At 41.5% G+C, this 25799-nt stretch overlaps 1 protein-coding gene and 1 non-coding gene across 7 annotated transcripts in view; one reads left to right on the top strand and one right to left on the bottom strand.

Annotated features, from left to right (window-relative positions):
* Positions 1-25799, bottom strand: part of TULP4 (TUB like protein 4) — a 260270-nt gene that overhangs the window by 216951 nt on the left and 17520 nt on the right. Inside the window, exon 1 of one of the 6 annotated variants that reach the window (XM_047858552.1) lies at positions 18881-18939. The exons of the other annotated variants lie outside the window; for them this stretch is intronic. The gene's annotated coding sequence lies outside the window, so the exon portion shown is untranslated. Of the gene's footprint in view, positions 1-18880; positions 18940-25799 lie in introns of those variants that run through there. 6 annotated transcript variants of the gene reach the window in all.
* Positions 15291-15394, top strand: LOC125166913 (U6 spliceosomal RNA). Its single transcript, XR_007152612.1, has one exon. It is a non-coding gene; the product is annotated as a U6 spliceosomal RNA (small nuclear RNA).

Genomic DNA, 25799 nt, shown 5'->3' with positions numbered 1-25799 from the left:
CTCAAACACGCAAACCTGTAGTCACACAAATGCTACACAGAATTTAACACACTTCATTCACCCTGTAGTTTGAATCCAAATTTGTCTGGATCCCAAACCTGTATACCCCCAGCCTGCCTTCCTGGTCTATCTTTCCTACTATACAATGAACCTCCTGAGAGAAGGAAATAGGCCTTCTCACTGAATCTCCAGACCTAAACAAGAACTCAGTATTTGTTAATGGAATGGAGATTAAATGTAGGAAGAAGCCCAATGGGCAAACCCTTCCAAGAGCAGCACTCTGTGTCCTCACAAAAGAATAAAGTGAAGGCCCCAACTGGTAAATCACAGGTTCTATTATATTCACTATCCTCTGATTAAAAAGAGCACTGCTCAAAATGAACAAATCAGGAGACTATAGATGCTGGAGAGGATGTGGAGAAATGGGAACCCTCTTGCACTGTTGGTGGGAATGCAAATTGGTGCAGCCGCTCTGGAAAGCAGTGTGGAGGTTCCTCAGAAAATTAAAAATAGACCTACCCTATGACCCAGCAATAGCACTGCTAGGAATTTATCCAAGGGATACAGGAGCACTGATGCATAGGGCCACTTGTACCCCAATGTTCATAGCAGCACTCTCAACAATAGCCAAATTATGGAAAGAGCCTAAATGTCCATCAACTGATGAATGGATAAAGAAATTGTGGTTTATATACACAATGGAATATTACGTGGCAATGAGAAAAAATGAAATATGGCCTTTCGTAGCAACGTGGATGGAACTGGAGAGTGTGATGCTAAGTGAAATAAGCCATACAGAGAAAGACAGATACCATATGGTCTCACTCTTATGTGGATCCTGAGAAACTTAACAGGAACCCATGGGGGAGGGGAAGGAAAAAAAAAAAAAAGAGGTTAGAAAGGGAGAGAGCCAAAGCATAAGAGACTGTTAAAAACTGAGAACAAACTGAGGGTTGATGGGGGGTGGGAGGGAGGAGAGGGTGGGTGATGGGTAGTGAGGAGGGCACCTTTTGGGATGAGCACTGGGTGTTGTATGGAAACCAATTTGTCAATAAATTTCAGAAAAAAAAAAAAAAAAAAAAAAGAGCACTGCTTATTTTGGAAATCTTTCCATTAAAAAAGCTGAAAATTGGGGGGCTCTTAAAAGGCTAAGCTCCAGTCATCTAAAACACTGTATGTGGCCTTGAATGACTGTAAATGCATCAAATATAATTATATACTAAATAAAACTTGTCTTAAAATACCAATACCATTATAATATAAATTTCAAAGCAGCTAAAAATATCCCTAACCTCCTACCAATGTCCCTTTAGTAGCATTCAGGTGATATCATCACACTGAAGCTTACTAGGAATTCCAGTAATACAGGATCTTTTCACAGATGCATATCAACGCAGGACATTCAAAGCAGTTATGGTCCAGCACATTATCAAGAATAAGCAAGTTTAGATGTAGTGGAGAAATCAGCCTCTTGGTCACAGCTATAGTAGAAATGCAAAATATAAAGTTTCCTTTGTAAAAAAGAAGAAACAAAAATAATTGCCAGAGAAAAAATAAAGGATGTGGCAAAACAATTGTACATTAGTTCCACTACCACATTCCATATTCCTGGAAACTATTATATCTGTACAAAACAGGTACCAATGATTACAGTAAATCTGAATTTTGTTATGTCTTTTGGATTTTCACTTTAAACTTACTAATAGGCTTATTGCAATACTAACATAAATGTCAGTAAATTTTTAAACTTACAACTTGAAGTTCTTTCCAAAGAAACTGAATTGGATTATAATAGATAATAGCAATTTGTTATTTTTCTTAATTTTTTACAGCCAAATATTTTCATGAATACCTATTTATTGTTAAACTAAAATGAAAACAAAGCACCAATTTACATCATGATGAGTAAATCTGTTCTCACATCTGCTGCCATCTTTTTTTGCTTTCAAAAAAAAAATCCCCTGGCACTTTCATGTTTTTCATATAGAAAGAGCTCAAATGGATAGCTGAAATGCAGCCAGTAACTGCACAGAGAACAGAGAGTCCTGGCTCTGACCCAGCCTCAGATGGGTTCTATGGGAGGGAGAACTTCCAAGTGATTCCTTCCTGGTTCAAATGGTAAGCAGAAGTGCCTGACCCTTGGCCCACAGATGGACAGGGTGGACACACCCAAGCACGCCGGACTGTTCTTCAAGGCCTTGCACTAAGGCAGAAGGCAGGGGACCAGAGCTAACTGATGACCCAGTACCCATACAAATGTACACATTCCCAGTTGCAAACATGTGCTTGGGGCTACACAAGTGGTTGTGGGGGTATTAATAATTGCCAGCACATAGACAGAGTGCCAGCTTGGTGAGTAGAACCTGTAAACATGCTTGGCACTGAATGAATGAGCAGCCAGGGACTGTAAAGAAAAAAAGCAGAAAACCAGGTGAGAATCATCTCAGCAATCAGGGACAGAAGCAGCGGAATACAGATGTCTGCCTCATAAACAGCCAGCAAAAGCATTTCTTTTTTACTTTGCCAAAACTCTCACATAAGGACCATAATGACTTTTCTGGGCAGAAATATTTTTATTTCCTCATAACAATGGCATTATGTGCTTAATCAGGCCACAATAAATGAATACTATAAAACACCTACCAAGTGACCAACAAAAGACTAGATAATGTAAAGTTAATATAAAAACACAAAATCTGGTACCTGAACTTCTTCAACAGTTCACAATCTAGCTAGGGAAGCAAAGCTCATACATGAAATGATCACAGAACAATTAACAGTGAAAATGTGGGACTCTGTATGAGCTTGGACAATCAAAGATGTTACGGAGTCAAATCATCAGCAGAAAAAAGCACCAGAGCTGAAAATCAGGAAGACTGAATCTCTGTACCACCTGTGACTGTCAGGATGATGGAGAAGGAAGAACAGGCCCATTTGTGGTAGATGATATGCTAGTCAAACCGTTATCATCACAGCTCCCCTGTGATAGGTATTATCCCCATTCTACAGACAAGGAAACTGAGGTTTATGTCTTGGACAAATTACTTGACCACTGTGATCTCAGTTTTTCCATTTGTAAAATAAAGGAACTAACATAAATCAATGGTTTGACCCAGAGCCTTCAAGTGGGCAGGGCCCTGGGCCAAATGTATCAAATCCTCCAGTCAAGAGCCGGATTCCCATTCCCCATGGGAAATATTTTGCTGTCATAACATCAGCACTGAGAATAGTACCTGGTATATAATGAGTGATGGGTAAAAATTTGAGGAATGAATGGATGGAACAAATGGCACATCGCAGCCAACTTTAAGGTGACTCTCATTCATGGTGGCTCATTTCCTTATATGTTTAGTAATGTTTTGTTGTTTGCTCATATTCCAGAGCTCTGAATCAGTGGTTTGAAAGTGTCATTCTTCCAGAGGCGATTCATGTTTACTTCTACCAAGCCCTTGGGTATTTCCAACCCAGAAGCATTGAGAGGAGTTTCTCAGCCTGGGGTTTTCCAGACCACATAGGTAACACAAATTCAAATCCTAAACCTAATATATTCAAAAAAGACTTTTTTTTTTTTTTTCAAGAAGCCTCCTCCTTTTGCTAATGGGTGTTCTCTCCCCACCCCCAGCCCAGCCCTTCAAAGAGGTTCCAATGAAACTCCATATCCCTGAACTCTAGGTGCTTGGTATCAGCAGAGCTCCCCTGGGTGTCCCTTCCTACTCTTCCTTTTTCTCTCAGTAATGCTCACTCCTCCTCCTCTTCTTCCCCACTTGTGAGTTTCTCACTGTCTTGTAATAAAGATTATAAAAGGGTGGGGTTTTTTTAAATGTTTATTTATTTTTGAGAGAGAGACAGCTCAAGCCAGAGAGGAGCAGATAGAGAAGGGAAGCCACAGAATCCGAAACAGGCTCCAGGCTCTGAGCTGTCAGCACACAGCCCTATGCAGGACTCAAACTCACGAACCGTTAAGATCATGACCTGAGCCGAAGTTGGACGCTTGACTGACTGAGCTGCCCAGGCACCCCAAGAGTGTTTATTTTTTAAAGTTTATTTACTTATCTTGAGAGAGGGGGTCACGAGCAGGGGAGCGGCAGAGAGAGCGGAATAGAGTGAATCCCAAGCAACCTCAGCACTGTGAGCACACAGCTCAATGCAGGACTCAATCCCACGAACTGTGAGATCATGACCAAGTCAAAATCAAGAGTCGGACACTTAACTGACAGAGCCACCCAGGTGCCCCAAAAGGGTGATTATTTTATCTTCTCCAATATTTCTACTGGAAGTGTTTACAGCCAGAAAATTTTCCAGAATATCCAGTCAGCCTTATTTCCGGGGGGGGGGGGGGGGGGGGGGGCATAGTCTATCACCTACATATTCAGATGTAGGTTTAGAAATCATCATTGGGGTGCCTGGGTGGCTCAGTGGGTTGAGTGTCCGGCTTTGGCTCAGGTCATGATCTTAAGGTCTGTGAGTTCGAGACCCACATTGGGCTCTGTGCTGACAGCTCGGAGCCCGGAGCCTGCTTCCGATTCTGTGTCTCCCTCTCTCTCTGCCCCTCCCCCACTCATGCTCTGTCTCTCTCTGTCTCAGAAATAAATAAACATTGAAAAAAAAAATTTTTTTGTAAAGAAATCATCCCCAGGGTGAGCAAAAGCTGAAACCAGGTAAGCAGTCAAAGTAGGAGATGCCTAGCATGGGGGAAACACAAGAAGCCAACAGGAGAACAAGGCTAGGATTGGCTAGAAAGGATGCCAACCCTGAGTGTGACAAGGAAAGACCTGGACGGGCAGAGGACAAGAGGCATAAGTTTATTTCCTAATAATAACAGACCAACCTGAATTTAGGAAAATAGTTCTGAAGGATGACTGGATGATAAAGAACACAACGCTTGTATGTACCACTGATTTAAAAAGATACTTCAGGAATATAGTACTATATCTAATATACAGAACTTACCAAAAAAAAAAAAAATCGTGACAAGCACACAGATCCAAAGTTAAATCAAATTCAAGTAGGAGATAGGGCAGAGGACAGGAGAAAAATAGGAAATAGGGCAGTGGAAAGGAGGAGAGGAGGAGATATGGCAGTGGAAAGCATGTACAGGAAATGAGATGAAGTAGAGATTCCATTATTGGAAACAAGCTACCAGTTGTGCTGTGCTACTGGGAAGATTCCGAGCACAAGCGAAATCACGTCACATTCTACATCAAGGAGCTGTTTCACACAGGAATTTGGTTATACAAATTGGGGAATAAGTGGACCATCACCAAAGGCTTGGAAACACTTATTATTCTGATTCAATTATTACTGAATTCAAGATTTTTTATTATTATTTCCTTTTACTGTAACAATAACCGTATGTGGGAAAGTTACCAGGTAGCAAAATAAAGTTCAAGGAAGCTAAATAAGGACCCGCCATCACACCACCACATCTTAGCACCTACAGATGCGCATCTCCATAGATTTTCGTGTAATATAACATTCTGTGTATGAAATAGTTCAAAGAATTCTAAACTGAGAAATAGTGGATATGAAATGGAGTTCATCAAGAAAGGTGTCTGTCTGGGTCCCTGTGAGTTCTACATGTCTGCTTCCCACAAGTGTGGTTACACTAACACGAACAAGAATGAAAAGCATCAGGGAAAACTTAGTAAATTCGGAGTACTGTTGAGTAGGTGTACAAATAAAACATGAGAAAATATACAGCATGAGAAAATACACCACAGAATTTAAATCTCCACTGTGCTTCTATCCAATCAGTAGAGCAACATTTTTTCCCAGAAAAGAGTGTTACCTCAAATAAAAGAATAGACACTGGGTAGCAGGAAAAAAGGGTAATGATGCAAATCTTCCCTTAAACCACATTTCATTAAGGGCTATAATCATAGCTAGAGATAATGAACATGACTCTTGGGCTCAGGCAATGATTTATATCACCCAGGTTCTCAGAAGGGATTCATAATCATTTTATCAAAAGCTTGGCTTTTGAAAGAAGCAGATTAGCTCTATTTCCTTCAACTTCTTACACCACAATCTTAAGATCTTAAATAAAATAGTATTTATACACCTAAATTTGGAAATAATCAGCAAGACCAGGATGAAATAAGAAAAACTGACCAGAATTAGCAGGGAAAGAAGCTTAAACTCAAAGTACTTAATAACTAATGAATATGTACTTTGTTTTAATGAATGTATTAAAAACATGACTCTCTCCAGAAAAATATTTAATTCACTTTATAAAAAGCACATACAAAATAAATAAGATTACTTATCAACTTATAAAACAGACTTTCAAAAAGGAGAAACAGTTAAGAAAACAGAGACAGTAGGGGCGCCTGGGTGGCGCAGTCGGTTAAGCGTCCGACTTCAGCCAGGTCACGATCTCGCGGTCCGTGAGTTCGAGCCCCGCGTCAGGCTCTGGGCTGATGGCTCGGAGCCTGGAGCCTGTTTCCGATTCTGTGTCTCCCTCTCTCTCTGCCCCTCCCCCGTTCATGCTGTGTCTCTCTCTGTCCCAGAAATAAAAAAAAAAAAAACAAAAAACAAACAAAAAAAAAAAAACGTTGAAAAAAAAAAAGAAAACAGAGACAGTAAAAATGTTAACAGTAAGCACAAAAAACTTGGCCTTAAGTATGCTTGCAATAAAGACAAAAGGGGACTGAGGATGGCTTATTCTTAGAAATGAAGACATTGTCTAGTTACCCAGGAAAGACAACCTTTCCCTAGTACTGAGTTCTGAAAAAATGTCAACATTAAAGTACCACAGTAGAGCCATCAAATGATGGAAAGGATAGTGTCTTTAACAACCTCACACAAATGCAGAACAGGATTTATAATTATTTCCAATAGAAAGCAAGAATAAAGGTTTAAGGTTAATGGGTAATTCAGTAAAAGCAACAGTTGAGGGCTAGGATAATATGGTCCAAAATGTACTATAGATCGAATAGACAGAGAACATGTCCTTCCCATTGTTCCTAAAAAGGATGATTCTCAAACTAGTTCATCAACAAGACTAATGGCCCTAAGGTATATACTCCATCTCCCTGCCTTCCTCTATTTACCTATGAAATGTTGCCACCTGTCCCTGTCATCCTTTTGGGCTGATGAAAGAATAAAAGCCAGGATGGGAAAAAAGAACTCAGTATTTAGGCTGGTCCTATACATAAGGAAATTAAGGCAGGGATTTCAATGTAGGAGCCCAAAGTCTGAATTACCTCTCTCAGATACCAGTAAAATGCATGGAAACAAAGGAGATTCTGTTTCTTTCTCCTTTTGCCTTTTTGAATATCCTTCCCAGAACATTCCCAAGCTGAGGCAGCACAACCTGGCTGTGGGGGATAAGTTTAGGAATCCTCCGGGCTTACACCAATGGGTTAACAAGGCATAAAGAAATACAAAGCCATAAAATGCTCACACCGGAGTTTGGGTAAACCAGACTGGCACTCCAAGAATAGGGAGGTGCAAAGACACCCCGAGAATAGGGAGGCACCTCAAAATAGGGAGGGGGAGATCAGTCCCCAAAAATACAGAGAGAGAGAGGCAAAGGCCTGAAATAGAAATGGCGCAAAGGTGCCCAATACATAGGAACAACAAGATTAGATACTCAGGGTGAAGGCACCCCAAGTTTAGTACTATAGCAGAAAGCTGCTTTCACAGGAGAATAGAGCCAGGGTAGGTAAATTGGTGGATTGGACTATGGACCACTGCACTGCAGGCAAAGCAGCCCAGAGCAGAGATGGTTAACAAAAGAAAAGGTGGCTTATTAACCCTGAGGTTATTCCCCCTATCTGTCTCATCCCCCAGGCTGGCAAAGATAAACAGGCACGGTGCCTCCTGTCTGCTGTTAACAACCATCTACCCATCTGCTCAGCGCCCGGATTTTGTTTTATATTGACCCAAATCCCAAACGCTGTATATCTTCAAAATCCCCTTTTCCCCCTCACGTCCCCCAGTTAATGTTCCTAGTTTGTCTCTTTGTACATGCCCATCACGTTTGCAAGCCTTCTGATCTGAATAAATACAGGGCAAGGGGCTCTTGTCTTTTTCCTGGATATTAGCCATCTCTCATTTTAATCCTGCATCGGCTCTTTTGCTGCCCAAAAGAGAACTTTAGACTTAGAGTCTACAACACCTGGCCCCATGTGATAATCCACTTCTCTCCTAGTCACTTACCCAAAGAATTAGGAGCACGAAGGATTCAAAGTGGCTATTTTCTCTCAGACTTAACGTATCTGTTGCTGTTTCTTTTTAAATAAAATGTTTTTTAAATAAAACCCAACTAGGGGTGCCTGGGTGGCTCAGTCAGTTAAACGTCCACTTCGGCTCAGGTCATGATCTCACGGTTCATGGGTTCGGGCTCCGCATCGGGCTCGGCACTAACAGTTCAGAGCCTGGAGCCTGCTTCAGATTCTGTGTCTCCCTCTGTCTCTCTGCCCCTCCTCTGCTTGCACGCTCTCTCTCTCTCTCTCTCTCTCTCTCTCTTTCTCTCTCTCGCTCTCAAAAATAAATAAACATTTAAATAAAACACAACTAAATCCATTTACCCATACATCTGTCCATCTATTCATTCACTGAACAAACACCTAACTGCCCTACATCTTAGCCTCCATGCTAAGCATTGGAGAAACTATGAATCAAACATACCCTTGACTTTCTAATTTAGATGACAAACGACAGTGTTTCTCCCAATTTAAACAGTTCAAATGTGTACTGCACAATAAGAATACACCTTTCAGATACCATTACAATGCAAGATTGTCTCCTGCAAACCTGAAGATGGCTCAGGGCCTCAAATAAAAATATCTTCAATTAATCACCCAACTTGGGCCACCTTCATAAGGCCAGCTGGGCTTTGTCCCCAAAGCCAGCAGGGACTGAGCCAACAGTTTTCATAGATACAGAGGCACTGAGGGCCATTTAAGTGGGAAATCAAACTGTGCAGGGGGTTCTTCTAGCCATGGTTTTCTCCTTTGGTGTGAAGTGGTTTTTAGCTTCACTGAAGAATTTCTATAAGAACTTGGTCTTCAGAATAAAAATAAAATCTACCTTCAGGCAGTCACTTATTCTAAAATGCTAAGAAAATGGATTCCTAGTCAAGAAAATGAAGAAAAGATTATTTTAAATAAGCAGGGAGAGTAAGGTAAAAAAATGACCAGTATTAAAATATCAAAAATAAAAAAGCAATAACCCCCCCAAAATACAATGGCATAAAAAGCATATTCACTAAATTAGTCATTTTATAATGTCTAAGGTTTCCTTTCTTCACACACACATTATATTAGTCTTGCCTCCACAAGACTGATGTCATACTACCGTTCTTAAAAATTCACACTGAGGCCTTTGAACCAACATTCAAGTTCATAAATAAGGAAATGAAAAAAGAATATATAAGAAAAACAGGCCATTTTCCTACTGAATTGTAAATTTTGATTCCCCAGTTACTGCAAAAGCCAAACTCTTACATCGACTGTATTGTACCTCCTGCCCATCCATGTAGTTAGCACCACACATTAGTCTGGTCATAAGGAGGCATCACCTAACAACACCATTCTGAAGTAACAGCCGTACGATCTAGGGAACGACTTTCTAGGTAGAGAGGTTCACATTGCTAAATTCCAAGCGAAGTCAAGTATCAAGTGTTCACAGCTGTCTGCTTTGCCTGAGAAGCCCTTGGAAGAGCACGAGTAGGTCTGCTGTAGGCCTCAGTAAGAACACAGGGAGGCCCACACCATTCTAGGGACAGGGGAAGAAGACAGGCCAAGGATACTGTCCCAGTTATACTAGTGACAAGTGACTAGGCTGGGACAGGGATACTACCCATTTTCTTTTCTTTTTTGTTAGAATTATCTGAAGTTAGACACTGAGGAAGTCATTTGAAACTAATTTTTGCACAATTTAAGCCATGTGTTAAAGACTCCTCATGCATACAGACAGGGTATCATACACTTAGGCTAGAAGTATTTTCTAAACATACTACTACAAACTCTGTATTATTATCTTCCCATGACATTAAGATCATAACATAAAAGAGAAGGGAGAAGAATGTATCTTTCTATCAGACCTGAGGTTATCATGGAAAAATATTAAAGTAGTTTATATGTACTGTTAATGGTATCTCTTTAAAGTTTCAACTAAGTGGTAGAAAACATATCCAAAATTTAAACTCAACAATTATTAATTGTTCTACATTATCAAAAACCATGTCCAGTCCTATGAACACTACCCACCCCAGATCACCCCAGAGTCTGTGTAAAGGAAAGATGACTTCACCCACCCTAATACAGAGACTGTGATTTATGTCTGAACCTCTTAACACAATGCCCTGCAGGCAGTGGAGCTTCCAGAAGTATTTGTTCAATTCGATGTTTAAAGCGGGGGGGGGGGGGGGGGGGGGGGGGGGGGGGGATCAGGATCAAATAAATACTCACTGACATCTATTACAAACAAAATAAAGTAATAAAATAGGTAAAATGATCAAGAAGAAAAAACTCTTGCTTCCAGAGCAGCTGTTCTTTTAAACCCATGATATAAAAATTTTCTCCAATTAAACCAGACAAAAAGGTTACCCAAGTAACATTTCATTTTTTCCCCAAGAAAGACCAAAACAGAGGTCTTCAAGATTAAGCACTTCAATCAAGTCAATCAACACAAGCTAAAACACCATCTTTTAGTTCTAATAATAAAAGCATCTTCTGGAAAGTGCTGGGTCGTTTACATTCAAAGTAAGAGGCCAAAAAAATCTATTTTATTCTTGATTTCCCCTCTGAACACTCCAAAACAGACTGTATCAAAGCAACTGAAGGAAAAGGTGAGGTGCTGAACTTGGTTCTTTCTTCACAAAGCTGTACTGTCAATACAGCTCACTGTATTATATACCAAGACAGGACACCTTTAAGAGTCTCAAAGGAGCTGTGTAAATAGACCCTACACCATTCCCCTAACACTGCGTCTGAAGCAAATACAGTGCAGTCCACCTGACTGACAATCAACAGATTTAAGACCCCTTCAAAGCTCTGTCACTCACACCAGGGATGAGAAATTTAACACTAAACGAAGGGAACCCACGCTTGCCTCTGCCTCTTGCCAAGAAGGTCCAACACAAACTAGGGCCCCAATATCAAAGGAAGTGGGGAGAGATGCAGGAATCAGGTGACAGGGTTGACAAGATGGTATGTGAGTGAAGAAAGCAGAAGTCAAGCTTGAGATGGCCCAGAAAGACCGCAGAGATTACTGCTTCCAGAAAAAAGAAAAAAGGAGTATTCCTGGTGCCCACATACCTGAGACAGCTGCAGGAAGGAGCGACTAATTTCAGGCCATCTCAGGATATCTGCATTGTGGAAGTGCACTCTCCACAGCCTGAGAATCATCCTAAGATGTCCTGGCAGAAGGTCTGATATTCAAGGTGCAGAGTGACAGCTTCCACATAAAAGCCAAAAGTACTCTGCAGGCCACCAGAAGGTCAGAGTGACCAAGCCTAGTGTGACACAAGAAACGAAATCCTACACAACCCACACTGAGCTCCCCACAGAGGATACGTGGGGGTAGCTATTATTCTTGCCATGGTAGCCAAGGCCAATCCTTGCTTCTTGACCCAGCACAAACTTCCCCAATCAATCCATATACTAGCTGGTTAAAGTCTATTTGTCAACGGATTTTTCAGAACTCTAAGTAATTCTAAAGAGGTAATGTTGTTAAGTACTATCACTGCTATACAGGTTAACCCATAAAAGTCATTTTAACCCACAATGTACTTATAACACCAACAGTACTTTCCTCAATAATGCTCTTTACTGTCTATGAAGAATCTCATTTCCCCGACCTCCCTGACTGAGGGGCTGTTAAAGGTGATGTTCAGCACCAGGAAAAGCCAGGCAAACAAACGCGTAGATTCTAATAACTTAGGCCCTGCCTATTTGCACAACAGAAACACCTCTGTACATTGGCAGAGGAGAAAGTGCTGCTTTCCACCTATCATTTCCCAGTTATTCCAAATTAAAAAGCACAAACGCTTGGGAAGGGTATCCCAGGGCACAAGTGCTGCAAGTCGGGACCATCGAGCTGGCTTGCTGCTACCTATCTACGCCATGAGCTTAGGACCAGAGAAAAGCTGAAGCAGTCACTAATTAGGGTCGTGTTTACCCTTCCGTTGTCAACTAAGAACATACTGTTTTTGTTGCTTTAGAAGAAAGGTCTCCCTAGTTCATTACAGTCATTATTCCTACTCAGTAAGAGATAATATGCTCCAATTTGAAAAGTATGTGTGAATGGCACACTCCTACACCTCCTAGCAGGGGCCCATCCACATTCAATACTTTCACAGACACAGAATGACAGTTTGTTGGAAGTCACAGGGTCTTAAATAAGCTGGTAATTTATTGTCCTCCACAAAAGAACTATAAACAAGATCTTAATTAATTTGCTAACAGTTATGGCCTGTTTACTAAAATTAGCCCAAATTCCATCATTTTGCTTACTACAGGAATTTGCATAAGGCACATTTCCTTGGACCCCATCCTGGGAAAATTAGTACTGAGGAAAGTAAAACTTGCCATTAAAGTAGTTGTACATCTAAGGTGGCTCCAGAAGAGCTGCCCCTAGGGACAGTGACATAGAGCTGCTGAGGGACAGAGTGGGCATAAAGAGAGAGAAAGAAAAGTTGTGACTGTGGCCATCCAGATGTCTCAACTTAGTGCTCAATTTGTACACCAATGCCAGGAGAAACAGAGCTGGTGACAGTCGGATTGGGACCTTAAAGGTCACCTTATCCAACGGCCATTCATAGGTAGAAATACGGCCAAAAACTCAGAGGCTCAGCTCCTCACCATGGGTGAAAGCACTCCTGCCTCACTTCCTTCCACTGCCCACAAAAATGTCAGCACCACTATGCTTGGCAGCAGGGGTCTCCCAAAGGTCAAGTTCTGTGGTGCATGAAAGATGGATAGGGGCACCTGGGTGGCTCAGTTGGTTAAGCATCTGGCTCTTGATTTCAGCTCAGGTCATGATCTCACGGTTTATGAGACCAAGTCCCATGTCTGGCTCTGCACTAACAGTGTGAAGTCTGCTTGGGATTCTCTCTCTGCCCCTCCCCTATGCACTCTCTCTCAAAATAAATAAACAAGAAGGAGAAGGAGGAGAAGGAAGAGGAGGAGAAGGAAGAGGAGGAGGAGGAGGAGGAGGAGGAGGAGGAGGAGGAGGAGGAGAAAGATAGATGGGAAGGACTAAGAGTAAAGTAACAGAAAACGCAGATGTAGATGTCCTGGGACTCTTACAGTCTGTGTGGCCCAGAAGTGGAGGAACCGTGCAAACATTCTACAACCTAGCAGTGGGTTGTGTGCCAGTGTGCAGAAGAATCAGCCTTTCTAGAACTCAGAGCACATTACCTGAAAAAGTTAGGGGAAAGTTAGGTTTCTAGTGCAGCCTAAAATTTACCTATATTTTTTTCAACAAATAATTACTGAGCTCTAGCCATCTGGGAATTTACATTCTAATGGGGGAACAACAGCAAAAGGAAAGAGACAAACACATAAGGTTCTTGCCCTTGGGGGTGAGGGCTGTGCAAAGGAGAAAACAGCCCTGTGAGGGGTGGGGAGGGAAGGTCCTCTGACAAGGGACAGCAACACAGACCAAAGAAGCGATGGAGCAGGGGTATATGCGGGACAACGAGGCAGGGAAGACTGGCACACACGAGGACGTGAAAAAAGACCGGGGGGCCACAGAGCAGAAATCGAAGGGCTAGGACGAGGTTTAGGCGGGGCCCCGTCGGCACAGAAGGGAGCTCATCTCTATCTTGACGGGGCGGGGCCTCTGAACGGTACCAAGCAGCAGACTGAAACGGTCCAGCTTTCACGTCAAGACTGCCGGATGGGGACAGAGTGAAAGCAGAAAGTACAGGCAGGAGGTTGCAGCGATCCAGGGGCAAGGCGATGGTCCCTGAAGGAAGCTGCTCACTCGTGAGAGGGAGGAGAGAGCAGCCTGGGGCTGAGCTGTGGAGTTGGAACCAACAGAACTTCTGAGGAACTAGATGAGGGAGCGGAAATGGAGGCGTGGCTGCCTTGTGTGGGAAAAGGGGATAATCACACTAAAATGAGGTGTTGGTGCGGCCCACACTCCGTCTCTGCCGAGACTGTATTCCCACTTACTAGCCGAGGGGCCCTGAGTGCTGTGAGAAGTAACTTCGTCTCTGCTTCAGAGTCTGACATTACCAGTCAGGGAGAGTAAGAGAATCTACCTCATGGATTTACTGAGAATCCAATGAGTTAGTATCTGTAACATACTTAAAACAGTGCCTGGCACACAGTAGGAGCTATACAATTCTATTCTTATTACTATTCTCATCACCTACTTCATGGTACTGTTGTTAGGACTAAATAGACTAAATGAGTTTAAGGAAGTGCCTGGCACATTAATTCTCTCAATAAACGTCGGCCCTGATTGCTATCATCATGAATGATTCCCAGTCGGTGGCAATAATTGAGGTGAAGAACAGAATGGAGAGGGGGCTGCTGTGAAAAGGTCCAGAGGGCCTGTGGAAGAGGTTCCATTTGGTGTGTTAATTCTGCAGTGTCCATGAGGCATTCAAATGTCTAGGTCAAGTGTGTCGCTGGACATGAATCTGAACCTCAGAGGAAAAGTCTGGAGTTGAGATATTAACTTAAGAGCCATTCACATAAAAACGAGTTAACTACAGAAAATGGTGAGCTTGGTGGCGAGGAAGATTAAGGTGGAGGAAAGAAGATGGTCTAGTGGTGAACCCAATGGAACCCCAACATCCCAGGTCAGGCCAAGGTGGAGGAGGCAGAAAAAGAGATTGACAAAGAACCGTGCAGAGGAGGAGGAAGGCCAACAGACATTGGGTCCTAACAGCTCTAACTTCTGAAAGGTCAAGTTGGATAAACACACTGGAAGGAGCCACATGGAGATTCTCAATGATCTTGACGAGAGCATTTTTAGCACCTTACATATTCATTTCAACTCTACCCTTCATTTACAACACCATAAAAGAACATGAGTCTCAAGGGTGATGTACAGTGAAGAAAACTCTGACCTCAGAGTCAAGAGACCAAAGTCTAAGCTTCAAGTCTAAGGGTCTTGGGTAAGTCCCTCAACAAAAAGGGTGTCCATTCCTCCACAGGTAAAATGACAAAATTGGACCAGATTCCCAAACACAGGTCACAGGCTCTCTATGTGTCTAAAACCTGCTAACCAAAGTACATAGTATTCTCAGTATTTAAAAGGTACTGATCACTCCTTAGCCATTTGGCTAAGATCAAGTGTAAAATGTACTAAGAACCATGCATCCGGTGCTCACTTCAGCTGCACACACACTAAAATGTGTACAATACAAAGAGTGGCACGGACCCTGCACGAGGATGACATACAAATTCATTAAGTAGCCCATGTTTAAAAAAAAAAAAAGAACTACGCATCTACCTCGGGTACAGTTCCACAAACAAAACTGTCACATTTGTTTCTGGCTGAAATTATAACTGAGCGTGGCAACATCTGTGAAGCTGGGAAGCAGCCATGGTTAAGAAGGGAGACTCTGGCATCTGAATGCCTGACTTCAAATCCCAGCTCCATCACTTACTGCCTGACAAGAGCTGTGCTGTTAAGCTGCTCAAGGCCTAGTTTCCCACTCTGTGAAGTGGGGATTATAACATTGCTACCTCACAGCGTAGTGGAAGGTTTTAAACGCATCAGTCCTTGAAAGACCTCAGCAGAACTCTCCATTGACCTTCCTCCTCCCTCTTGACTGCTCTTTGTCAGCCTCCTCTGCTGGCTCCCTACCATGGCCTGACCTGGGATTCTCAGACCCTCTTCTTCTCCATCTCTGTCCTCTCCCTCGCTAGGCTCATCATGAAGCATACAATTACATACTGAATAAACAGGAGCTATGAATGCCATTATCTTACACTAAAGATCCTAACTTATTAAGATCACATTTCTGGGGGCAATGAGGGAAAATAATAAAAAGAAGAATATGATGGTGAAAATGCTGGTGATCCCTGGTAACTCCCAACTCAAAAATTCTTCAGAAACACACCTGCCATCCTATTGCATGAAACGCAGTACCTTCATTAAAATCTACTTCATTAAAATAAGGCTTTGTTCCCTACTAGACACTATAATCTCCCTGATGGAAGCATACCCATCTGACTTAGTGACAGCACCCAAACAGTAACTAGTGAACAAATTTCTCTTGGTACTTACTCCCCTTAACTCCTAAATTCCACTCCTGAATTTCTAATTTAAAAATTAAAGAGTCTAAAATTTTTTCTGCAAATACTTTTAAAGGCTCCACTGCACAGGTGCCCCATAAATGCTTCTAAGGCCCTATACCCTGCCCCCACCCCCACCACATACCCTTTGTTTCATCACAAGCAAATTCTACAAATTTTCACATGTGGCCTTCCGAAAAGTTTCTCCAGGACAGATTCAATCTCAGTGCTTTCTAACTTTTTGAACTTATTTATTTTGAGAGAGAGTGTGTGTGTGTGAGCATGAGTGGCCGGGGTGGGGCGGGGGGGGGGGGGGAGGAGGGAAGGAGAGAGAGGGAGAGAGAGAGAATCCCGATGAAGGGCTCGAACCCACAAACCGCGAGATCATGACCCCGAGTCAAAATCAGGAGCTGGATACTGAACCAACTGAGCCACCCAGGTGCCCCAGCACTTTCTAACTTTAAAACCCAACTTTTCAGAACATTTTGCTTTGGGAGGATAGTTATACTTGAATCAAAGCTACCCTTTCAAAATTTCTAAAGGGCAAACAAACCCCACAAACTCTGAGCTACCAGAGACAAAGCATATGTGAGACATTTCCCTGCCCATCCTCCTCTTAATTGACTCATGACACGACACTGAGGAAGCTGGACCAAAATAGCTACCCACCTGACCAAGATTCAAATGTTTTCTTGATTACCACACAATAAGCAACAATTGATTAAAGAAAAAAAAAACAGCAAAAACTACTGAAAAACTGCTTATATTAAATAAGCCAATTACAATTTATGTTTAAAAGAAGTTGGTATATAAACTGCGAGGCAAAGTAAAGGCAGCCTCAAAAGCTATCACATGAAAGCACAATGAAGGCTGGGATAAATTAGCTCTAATTCATGAGACACGTCATCAGTGAAGGATTCAGAATTTCAGAAAGAAATTTTTGAAAGCTTAGGAAGACTTTAAAAAAGGGCAAGCATCGGGGTGCCTGGGTGGCTCAGTCGGTTAAGCGTCCAGCTTCGGCTCAATTCATGATCTCACAGTTTGTGGGTTCGAGCCCTGAGTCAGGATCTGTGCCGACAGCTCGGAGCCTGGAGCCTGCTTCAGATTCTGTGTCTCCCTCTCTCTCTGCCCCTCCCCGGCTAACATTCTGTCTCTCTCTCTCTCAAAAATAAATAAACATTAAAAAAAAAAGTTGTTTTTTTTTTTTTAAAAACAGCAAGCATCAAATCAATGGATGCTATACGTTAATTTTAGCTACAAGAGTCCAAAGTGAAGTGTGAAATGAGGAAAGCAGCCAAAGGACACTCATGCAAGAAATGTCCATGCAGTGCCCACCACAGCCCCAGGCACAGGGTTGGGGTTAGCACTTCGAAGTACAGGGAAGTCCCATCTCTGCCCTGAGGAGCTCCCCGCATAGTGGGAAAAGATGGAGGATAAACTTCAAGACTACCAGATAAATTCTCTAACCAATGGCCAACAAAGGGCTCTCAGGCAGAGCTAACAGAATCTTGATTGCATGACCAGTCCATGACAACATAAAGCCAGTGAAGGATCTTTAACACTGTACGACAGCAAAGCAAAAAAAAAAAAAGCCCAAACTTGGGCAAAAACAAGAAGATTTGGGGGCACCTGGGTGGCTCAGTCAGTGGGCATCCAACTTTCGAATTTGGCTCAGTTCATGATCTCACAGTTCATGAGATCGAGTCCCCCGTCAGGCTCTCACTGACTGCAAAGAGGCTGGGGACTCACTCTCTCCTTCTCTGCCCCTTCCTTGCTCGCTCTCTCCCTCTCTCACAAAATAAATAAACTTAAAAAAAAAAAAACAAGAATTTATTGATAAAAATTATATTGACAACAATACTCAAATAATGACATGGACGCAACTCAGTGTCTATCAACAGATGAACAGATAAGCAAAATGTGTACATGTACAGACAGACAGACAGACACATACACAGAGGAGTATTATTCAGCCTTAAAAAGGAATAAAATTCTGTAATGCTACAACAGAGATAAACCTTGGAGAGCATTGTGTTAGTGAAATAAGCCAGTCACAAAAAGATAAATACTGTATGATTCCACTTAACTGAGCTACTTAGTGTAGTCAAAATCACAGGGACAGAAAGAATGATGGCTGACAGAGGCTTGAGGGGATGGTGGTAATTGTTTAATGGATACACAGTTTCAGGTTTACAAAATGAAAACTGTTATGAAGATGGATGGTGGTGATGGTTGCACAACCTTATGAATGTATTTAATACCACTGAATTGTACACTTAAAAATGATTAAGATGGTAAATTCCATGTTATGTACATTTTATACTAAAAAAGTTTTTTTAATATCCCAATAATGGAGACTTTATAATAATCTAAGGCAAAATTAAACCAGGGTTCTACAGATATAGTGGAAGGCTCAGATCTGGGTGGCAATTCCAAGGGAGACTAAATGAAATTATACTGCCTAGTGCCTAGGTAAGGAAAAGGTCTTAATGCTACAGATTAAAGTAGTCAAAAGATATGAATGCTCTATGTTTGACACTTGTTATGTAACTTGTTATGTAACAATTATTAGCCTTTTCAAAAACCCAGATTTTTTTTTCTACCTGTATCTCTCTACATAGAAACAAGAGAATGGGCTTTAGGAACATAGAACAAAGAATAAAGAAGCAAACCCTTCAAGACCATGATGGCCGTGTGGTGGCAGCAGTCAGGCACGGGGTGTGCTGGCTGGGTCACACTCCTGAGCTGGGTGACATTTTGTGCCTCAAGTTTCCTATGAAGTAAAATCGTTGGGAGGAGTCAATAAACATATGAAAAGTACCTTGAATACCTCCTGCCACGTAGTTGTAATTGCTCAATAAATGTCAGACATTGCTGTTGTAATTTTATTTATATTCTACCCATTAAACATTTTTTTAAATTTGGAATAAAGTAAATTATTAAAAGAACGTGTAAAAACAATTATCATTCACCCAATTCAACTTAAAAATTAAAATGGAACAGAGAATTATGGGGGGGGGGGGAGAGTAAACTTATCTCTAATCAAAATTAAATCTACCAAAATCTTTGACAATTCCTGCAGAATGGCCTTAGTGTGATGAACCTGGAGAGACAGAAGGCATAGAGCAAGAACGGATGACTTCTGTACTACAAAGGACGCACTTTACATCTTTCTCCACATCTACAGCCTCCCTGTAAGACAGAAAAATCCCCATTGTACACATGATTAAACCAAGGCTCAAAGAGTTTAAGTTTATCAAAATTCACCAGGTTGTTAGTGACAGAGCTAAGATTTGATATCTGACTCCAAGCCCACACTTTTTCTACCAAACTGTATTGTGAGGATTAACAACAGTAACTATCATTCTACACCCATGTTGCTTTGGAATAGGGAGGGAAAGTTGTATATAATTATTTGATGAGAACAAAACAATGCATGAAGCAAGGCCAACTCTGTTATGGACTCTAGAATTTCTAGAGGAAATGACAAATATCCAAACCCAAATTTCATGTTAAAATGACAGGACCACAGATTAGGAAAAGCCTTCCCAATACTCTGGTCACTCACCACTGGTGAGGATGTGGATAATGCACACACTCCAATTCTAGCCCATCCTTCCAGAAAGCAATTTGGCAACAGGCAGAAAATAAGTAAAGCCAAGAGTGCTAAAGGCAGTCTGGCTAAGGGGATGATTAAGCCAAAGATGTCCACCAATAGTGTTACTCAACATCATTCTAGATTTTCCAGGAAGTGCATTTTGACAGGCAGAAGAAAGAAGTCATGTAAAAACGGGAAGGGCCAAAATCATCCTTAGTTGTAAATATTTTTCCATCTGAAAAACTCAACAGAATTGAATAAAATAAGTACTATTAAGAGAGTTCAGTAAAATGGGAAAAAATAATACATAAGAATAAATTACACACAAAACAACCTGCAGAAAACAGACTGGTACCACTGAGGGGCCACTGAGAAGTTTCTAAAAGACAAGGAACAGATGGGACTAGACTGACACAAAAGTACCAGACTCTTAATTCAGCCAGGCAAAGGCAAGCACACCGCTCTCCATGAAAAGGCTTCAGACAACGGCTGTCCACGGTGGGCCAGTGAGGGGAGTGGGAATCTGGCCTGGCAGGACTGCCTGCACCACATGCACCGGCCAGGGAACACCACTCGGGTTAGCACTGGACCGCCACGGTGACGCACTGACCAGCAAAGGAGCGAGATTCCCCAAAGATCCAAAGACGTACCAGTGCATGGCCACTAACTGTGCACAGAGGCCTAACATAAGGGCAGCAGGAGCAGGAGTGGGGAGGGCAGGAGCTCCAATTCAAGAACCCTCTTCTGACTTCTCAGGGCCTACCCTCCCCTGTCTGACAAGGGTCTAAAAAGCAGGGAAGCCTGCCCTTTCCTCTGTATGAAGCCAGGCTGGCTTCTCGTATCACTTAGTTGCTTTGGTTTTCTAACTGTATGACATGTTGGCATGCCAGCCTTCATGCAAGATTTTTGAGGGCAAGACACCCATCTCTCACTGTACCCCTGTGGTCAGACATGCCAGTGACTGATAACAATGAAAACAGGAAGAGATACCAGTTTTTCCCCAGCATGACCACTAGGTCGTGTAACTATTATAGTTTCAGAATTGTACATGTACCATTCCTGAAGATTGGTATGATCTTTTAATCAGCCTACAGACTCTTCATGAATACTGCCTTAAAATCAGCTCAACTACTGAAACATCAGTCATTTCTGACATCTGTAAACCACTGCATTATGCTCTCACTGAGGCAACACTGCTGAGTGAGGTAAGAATTCTTTAGATGGTCCTTCCTCACTAAACTAAGGCATATCTATGTAAAATGCAGAGTAACGCATTTTATGTAGCATACACGTAACTTCTTTTCATTTAAAAAATTAGCCTAAACTCAAACTGAGTAAAGAGCAAACAAAACTGAGCACGAGTGTCTGCATAATCCATTCAAAAGAAACAACTCACAAGGATCAAAAAGTAGGATGATATTTATCACCTATTTATTTTATTTTAAAGTAGCCCCAAATTAGAAGCAATCCAAATACCTTATAAAAGTCAAGCACTGAAGTATAATTTATATACTTGATGGAATATTACATTCTTCAAAAAAGTGTAATTACCAAAGTGTTCATTAACAGATGGACAAATAAACAAAGAGTGGTATATACACACAATGGAATATTATTCAGCCTTAAAAAGGAAAATAATTCTGATACATGCTATGTGGATGAACCTTGAAGACATACCAAATGAAATAAGCCACTCACAAAAAAAGACATATAATGTGTTAATTTCATTTATATGAGGTATCTAGAGTAGTCAAACTTACAGAGGCAGCAAGTGAAAGGGTGGCTGCCAGAAGCCAGATTAGGAGGGATGGGGAATTTTTATTCATGTTTATTTATTTTTAAGAGAGAAAGAGAAAGAGAGAGAATGTGTGTGAGTGGGAGAGGGGCAGAGAGAGAGGGAGACACAGAATCCAAAGCAGGCTCCATGCTCCGTGCTGTCAGCACAAAACCCGATGTGGGCCTCGAACTCACGAACAGTGAGATCATGACCTGAGCCGAAGTCGGATGCTTAACCGACTGAGCCACTCAGGTGCCCCAGGATTGGGAATTCTTGTTTAGTGGGTAGAGCTTCAGCTCTGGAAGACAAAAAAGTTCTGGGAGATGGTGATGATGGTGATGGTGGTGGTGATGGTGGTGATGGTGGTGGTGGTGGTGGTGGTGGTGGTGGTGGTGGTGGTGATGGCGGTTGCAAAACAATGTGAATGTCCTTAATGCCACTGAAGTGTACACTTTAAAAATAGTTAAAATGGTGGGGCGTCTAGGTGGCTCAGCTGGTTAAAAGACCAACTCTTGATTTTGGCTCAGGTCATGATCTCATGGCTTGTGAGTTCAAGCCCTGCATTGGGCTCCAGGTGGAGCCTGCTTGGGAGTCTCACTCTTTCTCTCTTGGCCCCTCCTCCACTCAATCTCTCAATCTCTCTCTCTCTGTCTCTCTCTCAAAATAAACATTTAAAAAATAAGAAATAAAAAAAATAGTTAAAATGGTAAATTTCATGTTATATACATTTTCCCACAATAAAAAAGCATAATTATGAAAAGCATATAGAAACATTAAAAACATTTATGCTATGTTAAATTTTAAAAAGCATACAAAGGTACTCATGGGTTTGATTAAAACTATGAAAAAATGTATATGACAAAAGGTTTCAAAGAAAGCTCTGGTAAAGAGTCGTAATAATGGTGGAGACTGGGCGATTTTCCTCCATTTTACAAATATACTGTGGTATTTAGCTGTTATTTATGTAAACTTATAAAAACATAAAAAACTCGCACACTAGATATAATACCAAGAGAGCAAATCCATGGTGTCTGCAACCACAAAGCTCCCTTGTCTGTTACTTCTTTTTCAATTCATCCAATCCTAAATTTGGGGGGAAAAAAAGGTTTTATAAAAATACTTAATATTTGGGGGCTGAGTAATGACCTAAGAACTGGTAGGTAGCTCTGGGTGCACAGAGAAAATTTAATTTTCATTAAATAAACAGTTTCCCTCTTACTCTCATTTTAAAGTTTAAGAAGAAAGCCAGGAGAGGGGCACCTGGGTGGCTCAGTCAGCTGGGCATCTGACTTCGGCTCAGGTCATGATCTCACGGTTCGTGAGTTCAAGCCCCACATCGGGCTCTGTGCTGACACCTCAGAGCCTGGAGCCTGCTTCAGATTCTGTGTCTCCCTCTTTCTATGCCCCTCCCCGTTCACACTGTCTCTCTCAGAAATAAACATTTAAAAAAAATTAAATAAAGCCAGTATTTGCCTTACTTGAGCCAAAATTTCCTTCTTAGTCATTACTTTTAACCCACCTCAACTCTTTTTTTTCTTTAAAGTTTATGATATTGAGAGAGAGAGAGTATACAAACAAGCAGGGGAGAGGCTCAGAGAGAGGGAGAAAGAGAATCCCAAGGAGGCTCTGCATTGTCAGCGCAGAGCCTGACATGGGGCTCAAACTCACAAACCATGAGTCATGACCTGAGCCAAAACCAAGACTGCTTAACCAACTGAGCCACCCAGACACCCCAAGCTACCTCAACTCTTTTGTGGAAGAAGTCCAGGGTCTAAGTAAGTAAATTAAGTTCTCATCAAATAAAATTTCTCGTAAGCTGGACAGGCCAGGAAGTGAAACAGGAACGAATGGGACCAGGAATCAGAAGACAGAATCTGGTTGGCCTGCCGGTTAGTGGCAGGGAGGCCTCAAGCAGCAGGCAGCTCTCCAACCTCGGCTGCCCATCCGTATGTAAACGTGCAGACTATTCGCTCCACGCTTTACCAACAAATAAAAATCAAAAGTGATGTTCATAAAAATGCTCTGGAGAACGTAACATGCTTTATAAACTAAAAGGTGATACCTTGTCAAACTCACAATATTAACTTGATCTTTTTCCCTGTTGCCATATGGTATCACATGAAATTAGACCTTTCATATATGCTTTTCTGCTTTTACATTATTACTTCTTACTTGTCATTTTGAAGGCACTGAGTCTCCCCAGCCCTCAGAGCTCTGCATTTTTGATGAGAGAGGTACAGCTCAAGGCTTTCTATTTAAGATCTGACATTTCAGGGGCATCCCCCATGGTTTGTGAAAAGAAGCCCACAGAAGAAGAAAAGGTCAGATGGGATACAGAGCTTCACACGACCTACATGCAACACTCCCAATTTTCATTCAACAGCAGGGCTCTTCCAGCACTATTTTAGAATACCACCTGGCTTTTAAATCATGTAAAGCAGTAACAAATGTTTCCTACTCTGTTGAAGGCAGGAAATTTCGCAGAGTAAGGAGCATGCTAGAGCAGCCGTCCAGAGGGTGTCTTCCATTGCAGCCATGTTTACTCAGGTGCTAATCATGCCCTTCCCCTTGTCCAAACCCCAGTAATACAGTATACTTCATACAACCTACATGTTCTGAGAAGGAAAACTGAGTTTTAATTTTAAATATACTCTAAGTCAAATGGGAAAAAAAAAAACTCTTTTACAACTGATGTACAAATAAAGTAAATCACGTACATTTGGGAAGATAACAAACTAACACATTTATAAATTCCTAAATTCTCAAATGGCACTAATTCCCAGAATTATGAGACCACTCTTTTCTTCACCTTGCAATCACTAAGTGACACTGTCAAATCTCCTTGGATTACTGCAATATAGGCTCACAACCCACACAAAATATTCAATCCCAATAAATTCATAGAGGGCTCTCAAATTCATACAGGGGATCTGTGTGTGTAACCAAACAACTAAAAATAGGAACAGCTATTTTTCATAACCTCGGAAATCAGTGGAATGCATGATCTGCCAATGACCTGGCGGCCCCCATGGGATAATTAACAGCAAGGATGGACAATCCACTGATACATCCTTTTTTAAATTTATTTTATTTTATTCCAGTGTCATTAACATATAGTGTTATATTAGTTTCAGGTGAACAATGTAGTGATTCAACACTTCCATACATCACTCTGATACATCCTCATTTAAGTGAATGTGATGAAAAGTTAAAAGCTGATTTTAGAAAAAAAATTACACAAGGATTTTTTCTGATAGCAAGCTCTTCCTGTGCCTTTAAATTTTAATTTAAAATATTTTCTTTATATTCAAGTTTTCAGGAATACCTTCCACATCAAGCTACCCTGCTTAAACTTTGACCACAATTTCTCAGAGTTCAAACAATCCTGATATGAAAACAGGTTATAATCCGTTTTACTAAAAAAGACATTTAATTTTAGAAAAAGCAATTTCAGAATCTGTTTAACAGGTTCATCTCCTCAACGTACAGGATTTTTTTTGTTGGTAACGGTAGCATCTTTTTGATGGTAGTGTCTTGTTTTGTTTTAGTTGACTTTACTGTTTAGTTTTCCTTTAAATTTTAATACAAAGTTTATGTGGTTTCACAGTCTGGGTCCTTTCATAATTGCTAACAATTACAGGGTATCCCTGACACTTTTTGCAAATTATAGCAAGGAAATCCTTTCCGCTGAACCTCAATGACCTCTTCAACTACTCCACATCCTCCCACAGTTTGCCATGAGTGTCACCATTTTCTATGATCACTCAGTTCTTCCCAGAAAATTCTGGAACACACAGAAAACACTCTCTCTAGACACTTGGTTTAATATGGAAAACACGAGTGTTGGTGGCCATGTCTGCCACAGGGACTGAGGAATAGAGGATGCTGGTCTGTGACAGAAGAGAAGAACTAGAAGCATTGAGGGAAGCTAAGAGAGGGGGCCAGAGAGAAGGAAAGAGCTAACAGGACATTCAGGGAGTGTCCCAGTCTCTGGGTCGCATCCGAGACCCAGCTGTATCCCTGCCAATATTGAAGTACACAGCTCAGAAAACTTCCACAAACTTCCCTTCTTCGTGCAAGTTCAGTTAGGTCTTTTTTACTTATAACCCAAAAACCTCTAACTAATAGAGGGCTCCACAGTCCCTTCTATTGACTGTTTTGAAAAAGGCAAGACAGAAACCTACAGGTGGGGGTGACTGGGTGGCTCAGTTGGTTA

The sequence above is a fragment of the Prionailurus viverrinus genome, chromosome B2 (assembly GCF_022837055.1).
Source record: "Prionailurus viverrinus isolate Anna chromosome B2, UM_Priviv_1.0, whole genome shotgun sequence".
NCBI lineage: Eukaryota > Metazoa > Chordata > Mammalia > Carnivora > Felidae > Prionailurus > Prionailurus viverrinus.
Note: the sequence above shows the minus strand (reverse complement) of the source record. Positions and strands in the feature narration are given on the sequence as shown.